We start from the raw sequence: 18,028 nt of genomic DNA on the forward strand, positions 1-18,028 counted from the left end.
GATATAGGCATGCCAAATTATCAAGCAATATAATCCCTATTCCTCCCAATGAATTAATGGAATTAGCAGTAAAATTATCTTAGCTACCTTGTATATAGGTGTTGTCTTAGTTACTTTATGCTTGTTGCTGAGACAAAATACCTGGAGCCCAAAGTTGGGAAAGGAAAGGTTTATTTCTTACAGTTTTTGGGTTTCACTCCATACTCAGTTGGCTCCAAGATAGGCGGGCATGGCTGGGCTGTAGTGCACGGCGGCTGCCAACAGCAAATGGGAACTGGCAAAAAGCAAAACACATCTTCTTCTTGCCATTACATCACATCCTGGCTCCACCCCTATTTGGGTGGAGCACTGACACCATCAATCCATGCACTAGACAATGAATGAATAACAAATGCACAATTCAAACTCATGAGGCCATGGTGGGGGGGAACACAGACATAAACCATGACATTCCACCCCTGGCCCCCAGGACTCATGTACATCCTTTATACAAAAGACATTTAGTCTACCTCCAAGAGTTGCCAAAGTCCTAACAGCTTCAGCATTGCTGAAAAGTCCAAGTCCCAAGTCTCCTCTAAGATCTATGGTAAACTCTTAACTATAACCCCCTGTACGAATGAAACAAGGTTAAACATTTCTGAAATGCAAAGGCACAAGATAAACATTACCATTCCAAAAGTTACAAACAGGGGAATATAAAGTATTGGAAACAAAGCAAGTCCAACATTCAGCAGGACAAATATTAAGTCCTAGATTTCCATGCTCAGCATCTGAAGCAGTCTGTTTGCAAGCTCCAAAAGCCTTGGGTGATTCTACCCCCAGGGCACTTCCAGCGATTTCAACTCCCACAGCTTTTCTCTTATATCCTCTCTGCTTGCTTTTTGCAGCTTTCTTTGGATCATCCACATTCCTGGCTTTTCCAAACTTCTGGGGTCTCCACTGCACCTTGGGCTTCACCTTAATATCTTCACAAATTGCCCTCCCAAGGGCACACTGCTTGGCCTCCCAGGCCCTTTGCACTCGAGGTGGAAGCCATCTTACCCTCAGAATTCGTGCATTTTTCTTGCACCTAAAATCAGCACATTGTGGATGCCGCCAAGGTCTGCTGCCAGCTGAAGCAGTAGCCAGGCTTTTCTCTCTCTCGGCTGTAGGGGTCAGTTGCCTGGATTGCAGGACTCTGTTTACCTGATTGTGAGAAAAAGCTTCTCTACATTGCCGCCATTCTGGAACTTCATGTGGCCTCTGTCACCATTCTGGAGCATGGCACTCTGCAGCTTTTCCCTGTAAGCAAATTCTTTCACCTTTGCAGTGAAGCTGCACAGGGTGGGAACCCGATTCCTGGGATGCCCCAGGGCCATCTTTCTTATCTCTTTGTTTTTCCTCAGGAATCAAAATCCCAACTCTGTCTTTAGAATCCACAGCCTTCCTGGAATTTTCCTTCTGGCCAAACTCACAGTATTGGAAATTACTCAGCTAGGCTCTTTGCTCTTGATTCGAAACATAAAGCTGGCTGAAAGCCCCCAACAATAGCCATGCCACGGCCTCAATGTTCGATTGCTTTTTAATTTCTTTTTCAAGATTAATCAGTCCATTGCCCTTTGTCTCAGTCTCAGACAAAGTCTCTGGGCAGGAGCAAAATGCAGACAAACTTTCTGCCAAGCCATAACACACATCATGTGGAGTCCAACGACCAATGCAGTCCTTCCCAGCAGAAACCTCCCAAGCCTGGTCTTTACCATGAGGCTTTCTATCAGCTTTCTGGTCTCCTGAGCTCTGACTAGTATCTCCTCTACAGAACAGCCTAAGCTGCTCCAGCTCTATGCATCCAGGCGACATGTCAGAATCTTTCCAAATTCTGCCCACAAGCCATTTCCAAAGCCTCTTGAAAAACATGGCCAGGTATAGTCACAGCAAATGACCCCACTCCTTGGTACCAAATTCTATCTTAGTTACTTTATGCTCATTGCTGAGACAAAATACCTGGAGCCCAAAGTTGGGAAAGGAAAGGTTTATTTCTTAGTTTTTGGAGGATTCAGTCCACACTCAGTTGGCTCCAAGACAGGTGGGCATGGCTGGGCTGCAGTTCATGGCAGCTGCCAACAGCAAACAGGAACTGGCAAAAAGCAAAACACACCTTCTTCCTGCCATTGCATCACATCCTGGCTCCACCTCTATGTGGGTGGAGCACTGACACCATCAATCCAAGCATTAGACAATGAACGAATAACAAATGCACAATTCAAACTCATGAGGCCTGGGGGACACAGACATAAACCATGACAGGTGTATATGTATTTCCCTTTGCTTGTTTTCTTCTTTCTTCCGTCCCAGTTATTCTTTCCTTTTGAGCAGTTTATTTTCCTTTCATGGTATCTATTGTACTTTTTGGATCTTATTTATTCTTTCAGTGTCTCACACTAGGGAGACAATCAGGCTCCCAAATTCAAAGACTCAATCCAAAAATGGATAGTTGAGATGAATACACACTTCTCAGCTGATGAAATACAAATGCCCAACAGCTAAAAAACAGACAAAGAAGATGTGGTATTTTTATACAATGGAGTACTACTCAACCATAAAGTATGATGAGCTCAAGGATTTTTATATGTAAATAGGGGCAACTAAAACCATACTCATAAGTGAAGTAAATCAGACTCGCATGTGTAAACACTGTATAGTCTCCCTAGTGTAAAAATTGAAAGATTAAATAAGATCCAAAATTTATAATAGCTATAGCAAAGGGAAAGCAACTGCTCAAAGTGAAATTATCTTGTTTGATCAGTCTTGCATGCCTGTATCTTGTAGCCTGAGCAACTTACTTTGAGGATGACAACATGCAATATAGCAACCACTGTTAAATTCCTATCATTTTGTTTTGAAATCCTATATCACCATTATTTTTTGTTGTGGTTGTCATCATCACTTTGCTTTTTTTGTTGTTGTTTTTTTGTGTATTTGCTTCTCAATTTTTCTATTTTTTTTCTTTAAAATAAATAAAAAGAACTAAGATGAAGAAAAATAAAATGTTCAGTCTGAATGACAGAAAATATCAAACTGCTTAGCACAGTGCAATGATACCTGGATTCAGAATAGAGAGCTAATGTTATAAAGAAGTACTGAAAAAATTATTTCAGAGAAGCCTAAAAAGTTAATAAGATCACAAATATAAGCCAGATGTAGTGGTACTCACCTGTAATCCCATCACTGGGGAGGCTGAGGCAGGGGGATCACTGTGAGTTCCAGGCCAGCTTGAACCCACAATGAGACACTGTTTCAAAAAAAAAAAAAAAAACCCACAAATTTACATCCAAAATGTTGAAGAAAAGAAGACAAAATATGTTGTCGACAATTGAACAGCTTACACAACACCTAACTAATAGATAAACACTGGTACTTTACAGAGTTGTGAGCTACAAGGATGAGGCAGACTTCTTATCAGAAGCTACGCAAGTCAGAGGAATTCTTGAAATGCTGGGTTCTAATAATTTGTTGGATCTCCTTTCTCATGTCCCTGCCTCCTATTCTTCCTTCCTTATTTGATTTTATTTTTAGTCTTATTTTATTAGGACCTCACGCTTGCCAGGCAGATCCTGTGTCACTGAGCTGTATTCCTGGTCCTTTTCCTTCCTTCTTTTTCCCCGCCTGCTCCCCAGTTCTTTTCTGAGTATTGTTTTCAGGCCTTTGCTCACTTTTTAAGTGAGGTTATTTCTGCTATTGTCATTTCAATTTCTTATGCAAATTTAGATATTAACTTCTACCAAACATACAGTTTGCAAACATTTTCTACCAAAGTGCACATGGTATTATTCGTCTGTTTTCCTTGGCTGTAAAGAATTATTTTGGCTTGCTGCAATTCCACGTACCTATTTTTGCCTTTGTTGGTTGTGCTTCTGGGGTCATAAAGCACAGATTGTTGCCCATGTTAATGTCAAGAGGCTTTCTGCGGGTTTATTTTAACAGTTTTGAGTTTTAAGCCTTAGATTTACATTTTTAATCCAAATTAAGTGACTTCTGTAGATGATGTGAGATGAGGGACCAATTTGGTTCTTCTGCATGTGAATAGCAAGTGGCCCTGACATCATTTATTAAGGAGATTGTTCTTCCCTCATTGTGAGACGTTGGTGCCTTTGGAAAAGTTCTGCTGGCTGTCAGAGTGGGTTTGCTGCTGGGATCTCCATTCTGTTCCTTTGGTCTGTACTTCTGCTGTTAGACCAGCATGACGCTGACTTGATTATGCTGGCTTTTCTAGGTTTTGATATTAGGTAATGTGATGATTTTGGTTGTGTTGTTCTGGTTTACAATTGCATTGGCTACTTGGGATTTTTTTTTGGGGGGGGGTTGTTTCTATAGAAGACTCTGGAGACAGTTCTATGAAAAACATCATTTGATAGTAATTGCATTTAACCTGTAGGTTTTTGGACTGTTTGAACACTGGAACATAACAGTATGAATTATTCCAGGTCACAGGATATTCTTTTATTTATTTTTGTCTTCTTCAGTTTCCTTCTTTGGGGCTTTTTAAAAATAGTTTTCTTTTTACACGGTTTTATAAAAAGCAAAAACATTTCAAAAATAAACAAGTATAAACCACTTTCCAGATTTCAAGTACAAAGCTGATGGGGATCATAATCAGTAAATGCATAATATAAATATTCAAGCAAATTATTCTTACAAAAGAATATGGTGCTAACAGAAACGTGAACCTACACAAATAAGTGAACAATGTCGGATTTGGCATAAATAGAATTTCAAGTGTTTTTCCTCTACTTCATTTTTATTAAATATGACTGGCTAGAAAACAGCATCACTTGAAAATAAAAGAGAGTTGACAGGAAACCAGGAGGTTAACTTTTGGAGATGCAGAAAGGCAGGGGAAGGAATGGAACAGAGGGTATAATAGAATTCAAGTCAGATACACTGAATCCATGCACAGCTTCCCAAAACTAACCCCTCAGTCGCCTAAAATGAAAGTGCTGTGCACAGATAAAAGATAATACAATATCCTTTAAAGTGGCAGCATTTGTCTGTTATAGCATATACAATAATAAAATATATCTTCTGGACCTGAAGGCTGCTGTTCCTCGGGATAGAATCCTTTCTGGCATGTCAGGATTGCCCCCTGGAGAACTGATGCACAACTGATAAGGTTCCCTCATGTGACCAGGTAGGGAGAACACCAGCACACAGGTCAGAGTTCCTTGCTGGTCACATTGCATGAGCCCATGAAGAAGTGTTAGTTTGAGGAAATAAAATAAAACCTACCTAAGGGTAAACAACTTGCAGTCAACAGGTTGTCTCTTAAAAATGTTGCACTCCAAGCAAAACAAAAAATGATTTTAAAAAAATGACTGTGTGTGGGAGACAACTCCAGTGACTCCCCTTTAATGCAGAACAATTACTGGGACTTTGATTATTTGGAGACGTATTTCCATATACTGATATGTAGAGAGCTGACTATGGTATTTCCTTTTCTCTTCAGTTGGCTCTAAGCATTGCAAATAAGGCTAGCCAGGAGCTGGTATGTAATCTCTAAAGCCAACAGACAGTCCTGTCTCCTCCCATAGTGTTCTATGAGCACAGTGGGATGTTTAGAGCCAGTCAGCTCCAGGAATGTCAACTGGGTAGAGTTTCAAGGTAAAGAGGCTATGATTCCATAGGGCATAAGAGTTTGCATATCAGAAACTGAATTGACAGCCTCCCATAACAATTCAGTTGATATCTTAATTAGATTATGTGAATTGATTCTTCTACATATCTTTATCTCTGAAATTTACAGAGATGCCCTTCTTTCACCTGTCCAGCCAGCTCAAGTTACTCACATAATTCCTGCCATCCTCACTGTCACTCATCCCTGAACCACCCCCTTTCTTCACAAGATAATAAATTCTGAGAGAGGCCTAAGGTCAGGGCCTTTGCTCGCATGTCCTCATGAGGATTGAATTTAGGACCCCTTAGGGGCCCTTAACTTGGAACATGTCTTGGTGTCTTCATTCTCGCTGTGGGTTGCATTGGAGGTGGTAGGTTGGAATTAACTTGCTGGGATTCCAATAACGTCTCAATGGGATTACAAATATAACTTTTTGGATTGTGAGGAAAACTAAAGGAAGATTATAGTACTTGGATGACTGTACACAGTATCTGAGATTACAATAAAGGTGTGAATGTGTTCCTGACAGAGTGTGACAAAGGAACTAGCAAATGTTTCCCAAAGGGGATTCTAGCAACAATCAGTAAGTAAAGGAAGAATTTCAGTGGTTTAAAAAATAGAAGACAGAGGACAAAATGGAAGGTGAGTAGGAAAACAAGCCAGGCACAATCTGAGAGAGACTGAAGGAAGAAGGTTGCAAGTTCAAGTCATGCCTGGGCAATTTAGCAAGACCATGTCACAAAATAGGTCTGCGTATGTAGCTTAGTGGGGGAGTGTACCCTGGTCTGACTGCCAATCCTTCAAAAGAGTAAGGGAAAAAAAAAAAGACATGTGGGAAAAATAAACCAAAGAGTGGAAAAAAAAAAAAAAAAAGACATCCAGTGGAAATAAATAGCAGTATTTTCTATAGTGGAAAATCTGGACCTGGAGTTGCAAATTGCCTGTCCTTGAAAATGAAGATAAGAGCCCTGGGATATATACACTGATGTGGACCCACAAAGCAAGATAGAACCACACACACAGCTAGGGCAGATCCAGGCTCCCCTGGGTCTCTTTGTGAAATGACTGGGGACATGGGCTCTGTCCCCATATCCCCTGTGATCACAGAGGGTTCTACACTGACGGTGGTTACCAGGAGCTTTGTGCCCTGGGACATTTTTAAAAAGATAGCCTCAAGTGGGACCTGGTGAAAAAGGGATGTAATCTTTGTTGCTCGAGAGCCTAAGATAAGAGAATCACAAATCTGAGGACATATTGGGTAATTTGTCTCAAAATAAAGTAAAACGTGTAGGGGATGTAAGCAAGTCAGTGATAGAGTCCTGGGGCTCAATCCTTACCCCTGCACTTAAATCAGTTATTAGTCAGGCAATAATTAGACAGATTCAATGCACAGAGATGATATCTGAACAGAAGGAAAGTGCAGACTATGAAGAAATTTCAGATATGCACAAACCATGGAAATCCAGAGCAGAGGTGTTTATGATAGTGAGTATTATTGTTAGTTCCCACCTATTAAGCTGTGAGATTAAAATATGGTGAATATTAAGTTAAAATGAAACAAATATTGTAATAAAAGGCCCAATGGCATTAATCCTTCTCAAATACTCCCCCTGGCCTCACACACACTTACCCTGTGATTCTTCCCACTTTCTGAAGCTGCTCCGGAAGTCCTGTTTTGCATCTTTTCGTGGTTTCTTGAATGTCTGGAATGGATTCACAGTGTTTACAGCAAGTTTCTGTCCAAAACATTTCTGTATGTTGTAATCCACATTATTCAACTGTGCAACTTCAGGGGTCTTTCTCAAAGCCACAAGGACCATGAAAGGTAAATATTTCCAATAGATTTAGGACATGGAGGCAACCAGGACCACTCAACTAGAAACACTTGTGAAAATGAACAGCCAGAGCTGCTTCAGAAAGTGGCAAGAAGGGCAGGAGAAGTGTTTGAAGTGACGGGGGAGCTCTGAAGGGATTCATGGCAATATGTTTTTTACTGGGATGAAAAAAAAATTAACATGCGTGGTGTTCTCCTGTCTAACCTGGCCCTCGTGAGAGATGGAACTGGGTCCCTTGGACAAGTGTTCTAGACCTCAGCGTGGTCTGGGCGTGGTCAGAAATGTTTTCTGAGTTTTGTCCGTTAAGAAGTACGTTTATCCTGTTAGAAAAAGAAACACTGAAAAACATACAGGGTGTTTATGTCTTATTCTCTAAAATAACAAATATTTTATAGAACTTAAGCATAACTAAGTGGTTAAAAATCACAACGTGCAGAATGGAAAACATTGCTAGCTATTTCTTAGACAGTGGACTGGTATCAAAAAGTTAGGGGCTCCAAAGCAAAAGACCCAATCCAAACATGGGCAATTGCAGTGAGTAGATACTTCTGAGAAGTAAAAATGACCAATAAATACATGAAAAATGCTTAGTAATCATCTTTCTTAAAAGCATAATTGTTTTTTAATATGAAATGCTTTGTCTTTGAAAATTCTGTTTGTGTTATTTTCTCAGCTCAAAATATTGGTTTATTATTATTGTAGAAATTTGTTTATATGTTACCACAGAGTCTGTATTTTTAAAATATTGAATAAAAGTACATTTGTTACTTTTTAAAAGTTTAAAATGTTATGCAATGTTGGCACAATGGATTAGAGGAATGACACTAGGAGTTTATCGTTGGAGACCATTGCACTACTGTTGCAGGCAACTGAATTAGGTAGAGATATTCTAGGCAATGGACTGGGCTAGGTCCTTGAAGGAGCCAGTGCAAAAGCCCAGATACCTTGCAACTATCGGGAGACAGACACCTCTCATTGTGGGCTAGGCCTAAGACAAAAGATCAAACAAATGCCCAAGTCCTAAGGAGTAACATTCTAAATAGGTCTCATCACCCTGAGGGAGTCACTAGTCACCATCCCAGCCCCCTACAGGAAGAGTCCCTGCACAGTAAGAAAGCCTGCTTTCTACCTGACTGGCTTCCCCATTTGTTCCTGATTCAATCAATTTTGCCAGAGCAATTAATCTTACTGGTTAACCATATTTCTATCCCACCTTATCCCTTGGAGGTTCCTTTTTCCTCATGTTGAACCCATCTCACCTTGTGGTTTTGCTTTATAAAAGTCCCTAGAAAAGACAGTCTTTGGCAACCCACTCTGGATTCTTTCTGTCCCTCAGACAGAACTTTCTTTCTTTCAATAAATATATTCTGCTCTTAAGCTCTGTTGTTCCTAAAATTCATTCTTCGATTTACAGAACACGAACTCATACAGGTCATCTAGCAGGTTGGGAGTTTCATTCCCCTGTATCACTATGGCTGAAGTGACACTTATGTAATGTAGAGTACAATTAACTAATTGCATATATTATAACCCAAGACTATTCACAAGGAAGAGGAAAACAAGACAAGATGAAATATACAGTCAAAATAATATTCAAGGAATATTCAATCCAAAAGGAGAAGAGTGGGGTGGGCAGGAGGAACAGATGATAGAAAACAGCTACAAAGATTTTAATTCAAACATATCGATAATAATATTAAATGTAATTAATAATAAAAAATTGTCATTAATCTAAATCAAAGGTCAGTGAATTACGAATAAGAGACAAGTGCAATCTGCCTGTTTGTTTTTATACTACCCTGGGGAATAGAGCAGTTGTGACTACAGGCAGTAATGCCTGAACACGTGAAAACATTTATGGTCAGGCTTGTTCCAGAAATTGTTGGCAACTTTGGCTAAAGCACACTCAAAGGAAAAGTTAAAAACAAACAGTTTAGCTTGAATGAAAAAACAAGATGCCTACAGTAAACCAACTTAATATGCAAATATATAGAAGTTAAAAGTAAAATAACTAAAAACACAAACTAGGCAAATCTAGTCATATTTCTTAAATAAATGGCAGTGGTAGTGTCATAAGAAAATGCCTGTTTTGGATGTGGGATATTGTCAAAGACAAGGCTGTAGTGACACAGCCGGCTTATACTGATGGTCATCCAACACCATCAGAATGTGTAAGGCGGATGTTGGCAGTTCTGAAAGCAGAAAAGAGTAAGGAAATCGACAGCCACACATGACCTTTTCAAAGCTTCAGCTTTAATAAATGATGCAAATAACAGAAAATGAGTAGGAAACAAGTGGCGTGGGCACCATTATCAGCCAGCTTGATCTCACACACCCTTTCAGACTGCTTGTGCTGGAATCTGTAAGGTGCATTTTATCATATGCAATGTAAGATCATGTCAATAAACTAAAAATGATTCAAATAATATAAAATATGTTTTCTTGCCAGAATGATAGTAAACCACAAACTCAAAATACCAAGATACAAAGCTTTGGGGGATATGGTCAAATACATGGGATTTATGTTCTCCATTTTAAATAGATTATAATTTCACTAGGCAGTTTCAGAAAAATTGAAAACAGTTTGAATTAAAGAAAAATAAAAAGAAAGCACATAAAAATTTCTGTCTTAGACTTAATGTGGTGTTTTGGGAACCTTAGGAAGAGATTCAATTCACAGTTTAACCTTCCTATTTTAGAAACTAAGAAATGAACAAAAAATCAAAAAGAAGCAGAAAAATTATAAAGTTTAAGAGTAGCTATTAATAAAATACAAACACCATTAACAAGAAAGAATAAAAAAATGCAAGCAAAGCTCATCCTTTTAATATAAATGAACATGAAAACTATCAGGCCAGGCTGAGAAAGCAAAACAGAACAGACAAGTAATAAAAATGAAACAGAAGAAACCATTATAAACCTTATGGACATAAAAATAACAGACTGCATTGACTCTGTGACTGTAACTGTAGTTGGCATTAAATGGAAACATTTCTTCAAAGACATTAGTAATTCTTCAATCCATGGACATGAGATATCTTTTGTATATTTAGATTTTCTTTAGTTTCCTTCAACTGCATCAATTAGTATTCAGTGAAAAATCTTGCATGTATTTTCTTAGATTTAGAACTATTTGTTTCCTGATATTATTAGTGGAACTATCCTCAATATTTCTTTCAGACTATTCATTTACTAGTAGTCATGAATATACAGTTGATCATTTCAGTGTTTGTCTTGTATTCTAAATTTTTGCTATTTCTCTTATTGGTTTTCTTAGACTTAATAGATTCCATTTTATGGTTCTAAGATCATGCTATCTGCAACATTACTTCTGCCTTTTTTGTTTTAAATTTTAGTGTGCAAGCTAGGAAAATGCTCTATTTTTAGCTAGTCCCCAGCCTACTTCTTTCTTTTGAATTTAGTTTCCTTTTCTTTCAACTTTTTCTTGTCTAGTTATCCTGCCCAGAACAGTCAGTACGATGTTTGATAGAATAGATATTCTATTGATGATCGATGAGATATTGTCATCAAATTCCCCAAACAGGAGACATTTTCATCTTTTCACTCTGAACATATTAGCTTGATGACTGTTTTCCCTGTTCAGGGAATTTCCTAGCTTGATGACTGCCTGTCATCCGCAGCACTATGAATGATTAAGGTGTGAGGCTATTACTTTCTCTTGTGTCCTCGTTAACTTCTGATTGATCTGCCTGTCTTAGAATTATACCCAGCTTTCAAAATGTGTATTTAATTGCTGTGAATTTTGACAGTTGTGTGGGGCATCCCTTGTTCTGTGGTCTAATACACAGAAAAACTGTACCTTTTAGCAAACATAGAATTGTTGCCAGGCTTTGGGGGTTTGTCTGACAACTCCCTTTGCAGAAACTGCCTGTGGAGGAGCTTGAAGAGTTGGACACTTGTGCTTCACTGCCCCTCGTGGGTCCTTCCCACAAAGCAAGCACACTGTGCTCAGTTCTGTGGGGAGGGACGTCTGGTACCACCATCTGGCTGCCACTACTACTACCACTTGGTGTAGACTGTGCAGCTCAGAGTCAGCGATAGGTTGTGTTGCATCATAGCTCAGCTTCCAGGTCCACCAGACTAGCGGTGGGACTTGCTGGTGAGCTGCTGTGCTCTCTTGTGTACTGCTTAGGCAATATGAAGATGTCAGAAATGGGACAACCGCAGCCTTGACCAACTGTTCTGACTGGATCCCTCCTTGCAATAGGGTTCATGGGAGAATGGCTCCGCCACCTGCTTATATGACCCATGTGGCATAGTTCTTCCCCAGTGTCTACCAGCTGTGGCATCTTCAGAATAGCATTTCTGGTCTAAGGAGTGGTGGGAAATAGGAGCTCTTTTAAGTCATTAACAGCTCCTCCACAACCCAACACCATCCGAAGGGCTGCAGTTCGTAGGTCAAATGCCATAACATTAGATTGAAATTAAAATGAATTGATTTCCTTTCTCTCAGAGCTGTGACCTTTTAAAATCTCTGGTCTTCTTCCGGTCTCACCACTGTCCATCTCCACTAGGGGTCCTTGAGTCTCATACTGCAGAGCATAATGGAGCGGCACCTCAGTTCATGATGCTTATGTTTGTGAACAGTGTGGCTTGTAAACAGAAACATTTGGCAACATTTTGTTTCTGTGTGCAATCTCTGCATCCAGTGATGAGCACGATAGGGGTAACCTCACCCACATGAAAGTGAACGTGGCCATGTTTTCCCAGAATCATGGAACAAACTAAATTTGTGAACTGAGGTACCATTGTAACTGGCCAAGAATGCAGAAGGAACTTTGTATCGTCTTGTCTTCAGTCCTGTTTTAATCTGTTGAACTCCAAAACCAAATTAATAGCATCACAGAACCCAAATATATTGTCTATATTTGTGATTTTATTTTCCTGTATCAAAATTTAGAGAATTTTCTATGAGAAAACAGGAGTATAGCTTGTATTTACCTTTTGATTTTGTTTAGAATCCCTGTGTTGTAATGCTTAACATTTGTAACAGTTGTTTACATAATATGCTTAGTTTTAATGTTCAGGAGAGGGTCAAGGTACTGAATGGAAGGGCATGATCCTTTCTGCCCCATAGCCAGTGGTTCAGACAGGATTCCAGCACATGGGATTTAAGCAAGGGTGCAGCCATGAGTGGGAGGTTAGCATTTCTCCTGGAGAGGAGATTGAAGTCAACAGACTAGCCTTGGGCTGTCTCTGTACCAGCACAGAAGCACAGAGTTAGCGGCCATGGTGGCAGGGGTGGGGGAGCAGGACAGGTGGTGGTGAAGGTTGCCCCAAGAATAGTGGTTTGAAATACGTAGGAATCAAGCTAACAGAGGAAGTAAAAGATCTTTATATTGAAAAGTACTGTACTGTGATAAAGGATATTGAAGAGGATAAAATGTTTTTGGGTAAGAAGAGCCAACATAATGAAAATGGCCATACTCCCAAAAATGTTATACAATTTAATGCAATTCTAATCAAAATACCAGTAACACACATCAAAAAATTAGAGAGAAAAACCCTAAAATTCATTTGGAATGAGAAGAAACTTAGAACAGCAAAAATAATTATGAGCAACAAAGGTAAGTCAAGAGGCATCACAGTCTATGACTTTAAATTATACTGAAAAGCTATTGTCTTAAAGCAGCATGCTATTGGCCGTAAGACCCCAGAATGAGTGGACAGGCTTGAAGATGCAGAAACAACTCCAAACACACTCAGCCAGTTTATCTTCAACAAAGGGCTAAACACTCTCCCTGGAAGAAAAATAGCATCTTAAATAAATGGTGTTAAAAAACTGGCTTTCAGCATGCTGAAAACAAAAATTAAATCCATGTCTCCTACCTTGCACTAAACTAAAGTGAAAGTGGACCAAATATTAAATCTCTTGGAAGTGAGAATATGTAGAACTCTTGACTACATAGATGTAGGCAAAGGCTTTACAAAACCCTGATTGCAAGGGAAATATTAAAAAGAATAAACAACTAGGATCTTATCTTATTATAAAGCTTTTTCACAGCAAAAGAAATCATCAACAGAGCAAAAAGACAACCCACAGAATGGAAAAAAAAATTACTGGCTTTTCCTCAGCCTAGGGACTAATAGCTGGAATATATAAAGAACTAAAAAAGAAATCAGATCTCTCAGATTTAAAGAGTCAATACTAAAATGGGCATCTGAAAAGAACTGACACTTCTCAGAAGAAGAACAAATCTCAAACACATATACAAAAAAGGTTCAACATCACTGGTCATTTGAGAGATGTAAAAAAGAACAATGCTGAGATTCCATCTCACCTAGGAAGAATGGAATTTATCAAGAAATCAATCAGTAACAAACAGCGGTAGGACTGCGGGGAAATGGGAACTCCACTACTGTAGGAGCGCTGACTGGTGAAACCCTGGGAACCAGTGTGGAGAGTCCTCAAAAAGTTAAAACCAGAGGTTCCACTTGACCCAGCTCTTCCCCTTCTTGGTATAATTCCAAAAGAGTTAAAAACATCATACCACTGTGATATATGCACACCCATGTTTACAGCGGCACAGTTTGTAGTAGCTAAACCTTGGAAACAGCCCAAATGTCCATCAACTGAGGAACAGATAAAGATGTGTTCTCTTTTATTCAATGAAGTGCTACTCAGCCACAAAGGAGGGTAAACCCAAGACGTTTCTAGGTGAATGGATGGAACTCTAAGATCATACTCAAGTGAAGTAAGTTGAATACCCATGTGTAAATGTTGCATTTTTCACTTTTTTCACCAAAAGTGTACATAAGGAATATAGTATATGCTATATATATTATGTAATATCAAGAAAATACTTAGAAAGGGAAATTGGGAGGGAGAGGATGAAAGAAAGGAAAGGTAACAAAAAGTGGAAAGAAAGCTTGTGTAAATCAGAAGGCAAGAGGGAATAAGGGACACTAAAGGGATAGGGAAAAAGAGGATTTGAGGTAAGTCATGTACAAGTACAAAGTTCCTATGATAAAATTAAGTATGTTTCAAGTATACCAATAAAGTTACTTAATAAAAAAGTTTGAGTGTATCTATTGTATTTCTCTAAAAATGGAACCTAACCAGAAGACAAGCCCTACCATGACACTTCAGGATGCATGGAATATAAGTCCTCCTTCTAAAATAAGTGCTGGGTAAGCTCACCGGCCAGGTAGGTGCATTTTGCTACCAGTGGATCTATTGCAAGATACAGCAGACATATTGAATTTTAAAATAATATTAATCTATAAATAATACAAATAAGACATTATGTTTTAATACTTAAAAAGGAATTAAAATTAAGTATTTGTAAGCAGGATCTTTTGGACAAGAAGCACATGCCTATGTGAACAGACAAACTGAAGTCTCCTGGCTGAGTGACCAGTCCAGCACACACACAATGCAGGAACACCATGCACACTGGCCAGTGAAAGGAAATTGGCAGGTTTAAAATGAATTGTTGTGGTTCAGGGTGTCATGTGGGATGAGGAACACAATGCACCGGTGTAAAATTCAGAAACCTTTTCTGAATTTTTGTTTCTGCAAATTGGTTTGTCTTGTGTGAACTATCATTAATTGTCATCATTTTTATAGGCACTCCTGTCTCATAAATGTCCAGTTAACACTGATTTAACAGAAACTTCATGAAGCCCAGCCCGCAAGACATCATGCCTGTGGTGAAGATTTCATGGGATAAAATCACTAACAGCCGTGCTGCCAATGCACTGGGAGCAGACTACATGGATGAAAAATGCGTATGTAAGGAGAGTCCTATTGGTGGACCTGAGAGATTGGAACCAGTGGTTCTGCGGGAAATGGAGTCCTAAGAAATTCAGGTTAGAATTCAGAGTTTGAAGAGTTATGATGAAGTTCTAGAAGAAGATGACATGACTGCATTTGAGTAAATGTAAACTTTTGCACATAAATACAAGTAGCTTTTATATGAATAAATAATTAAATGTGGATTACTATACATGAAGAAAAAGTCCCTGAAAATAAGCTCTATTGCATCTTTTAGCATGAAGATTAATGTAAAACCTGGTTCTATTTTTAGTTTCAGGGAAATACAGTTATATACCAAGCAGCTTTGGAAAGTTTAGTCTTTCTTTTTCTATTCCTTTTTCTTGGACATTTCAGACTTTTCCTGTTCTGATTTAGAAATTAGGTGACACAGCAAAAATTTTGTTTTCCCAGTTAATTTTATAAAAGATGATTGTATATATCTGTTGACAATGAAAGTTTTCTTTCCATGAATAATCAAAATCTCAGAAAATTTGGTTTCTCTAAATTTCAACAGATTCTAAGCCCAATGATCCTCTCTCTTGTTTTTCTATGACAACTGTAATTACTATCTAAAACTGACATTTTTGTATATAGTACACATGCATATTAAAGTGGTTATATAAACATAAATGAATTTTCCTCTCAATCCGTGATGACTAACAGGCTTAATTTTAATCGAAAGCTATTCTGAAATTTCAAAAGGAGGCTAGCTTAATTTTGATTTTTGTGTTACCTTTTGTTCTCTCTCACAGTATAAGCTTAATATTGTTTAAATTAATTTTATAAATCTCAATTTTTTTGAGGCAGCATCTTACTATGCAGCTCAGGCTGGTCTTGAGTTCACTGTGCAATCCAAGATGGCCTCGAGCTTGTGGTGTTCCTGCCTCTGCCTCCTGAATATCTGGATTACAGGTGTGCACATCACACCTGGCCACAAAGCTCAGCCTTTAACACAATGGTTTTCAGGTAGTTTCAGGGCAGCATTTGAGTATTTTTCTTTTATTGATTTAATACTATGTTGGTATACTTCAGTATCTAGCAGAAACCAGAATTCTAAACAGAGGTCCCTAAACACATAATGACTAGGTCCCGTGGCAAAACTGAAGACGGTGAATTTATCCTTACCACAAAAAGAAAGTACACACAATAGGCCCAAAGGATGGGCAGTGGCCTTGTTTTTTGGTAACGGATGATCTAAGTCCTGTCTGCCTCGTGTGTTTCTTTGGGAAGCAATATCTGGGGACAGCCGTTCGCACTGCCATGCAGGAGTATTTGCAGATCCCAGGGGAAGGAGTGCTACTGTTGACCGGTGGCATAGCCCATTGTAAGTCCAAAGGAAATTTCAGATAATAAATACCTGAAAAGAAAACTTTGCTGATCCTGGCAATTCCTCAAAAAGCAAATTATGGTAGGCCTGACTTTTAATCAATGATTCCCCACTGCTCACAGACTAAAGGCAATAGTGGTTACAGTGGTGTACATTCACAGTGCCTCTCCATTTATTTCAGTGAAGATTAAGTAACTAGCTGTGTGACTTAGAGTTTGATAGCTCTTTTACTAGACTATACTGTACATAGATCAAAATCAGTTTTTCACTGTTGTCTCTGGAAATCAGCATAAGGAGTCCAGTCCATTGGCTGGATATAAGAATAAACAAACAGTCTATAAATTTATATTGAGTTTCCAGGTAAGCAAGAGACTTGTCTTCCATAGGAAGATATGGACCCAGAAAAACTGAATTTTTGCAGAAAAAATGAAAACTATGAAAAGGGAGAAAAATCTCCAGTTTAGCCAGATGACCTTCTCATGTCAAATTTGCATGTTTAGGGAGGGCTTGCTGCTGCGGACTGTCTGGCAGAGTCTGTCCTTCAGTTTATCTGCCTCAGGAAATTCCTAAAGCGGGTTTCTTCAACCTCTGCTGCCACAGAGGGCTTCCCAGCTTCCACATGCACTTCCTCTGAGGGGTTGGGTTCTTTTGTGTAGGAACATGATAGTTGTCTGTCAGCAAGGCTGGTGATTAGATAGCTTGGGATTTTATCCCTTATTTCTAAGTCTCTGGAGTTTATCTTCTCTCTGTTGGTGCTTTCACCCCCTGCTGTCTTCCTCAGAGGCCTGCTAGTCTTCTCTGACAGTCACTATCCTCACAGCCACCATGGCTCTCCACAGAGCCTTATCTGTGCCAGCTCTCTCTCCACTGGAACTCCAGCTAGCTGACGTTCCAGAGTGTGAGAAAGTTCACTCAATTCTGTGAAATGTGAGCCATAACACTGATTCCTCCTTGCTCTCATCTCTTCCCTCCTCCATTCCCTTTCATCCTTATCCCAGATGTTCCAGCGGTGCAAGACCTCTTTCAGAAGAATAATGTACAGAATTTGAACACTAATTTATCCAAATAGTTGAAATCTTATGAAAGATCCATTATAAAAGGGAAGTATTCTGCTCCCCTTGTGGATATTTTCTATAATTCTTACATCAGCCTTATGAGGTAGAAATGTTTACCATCTTTCTGATGAGGAATAGTCAAGCACTACAAATTTCTTCCAATAGTGTGCCGGAGTCGTTTCTGTGAGGTGCAATGTTCAGTCAAGAGATTTTAGAGCGAATGGTAGTGTTTTGCCATTCTGTTCACCTCTCCTAGGGTAACTGAACCTTCTGTCTCGTCACCTATGGAGAGGACCAACAATACTGTGTCATAAGGTAATCTCAGAGTTTCCTCTGTGGAGCTAATATTCTTATATCTTCTTATCTTATTTCCAAAGACAGTTT

At 39.0% G+C, this 18,028-nt stretch overlaps 1 long non-coding RNA gene across 1 annotated transcript in view; it reads left to right on the forward strand.

Moving 5' to 3' along the window:
- The window catches only part of LOC134471671 (uncharacterized), an 83,858-nt gene extending 66,498 nt beyond the window's left edge, over positions 1 to 17,360 (forward strand). Inside the window, exon 4 of the long non-coding RNA XR_010041247.1 lies at positions 15,074 to 17,360. This is a non-coding gene — a long non-coding RNA (uncharacterized LOC134471671). The remainder of the gene's footprint in view (positions 1 to 15,073) is intronic.
- The last annotated feature ends 668 nt before the right edge of the window (positions 17,361 to 18,028 follow it).

This window comes from Cavia porcellus, unplaced genomic scaffold (assembly GCF_034190915.1).
Source record: "Cavia porcellus strain 051 isolate PalLab524CR breed Dunkin Hartley unplaced genomic scaffold, mCavPor4.1 scaffold_19, whole genome shotgun sequence".
In the NCBI taxonomy this organism is placed as follows: Eukaryota; Metazoa; Chordata; class Mammalia; order Rodentia; family Caviidae; genus Cavia; species Cavia porcellus.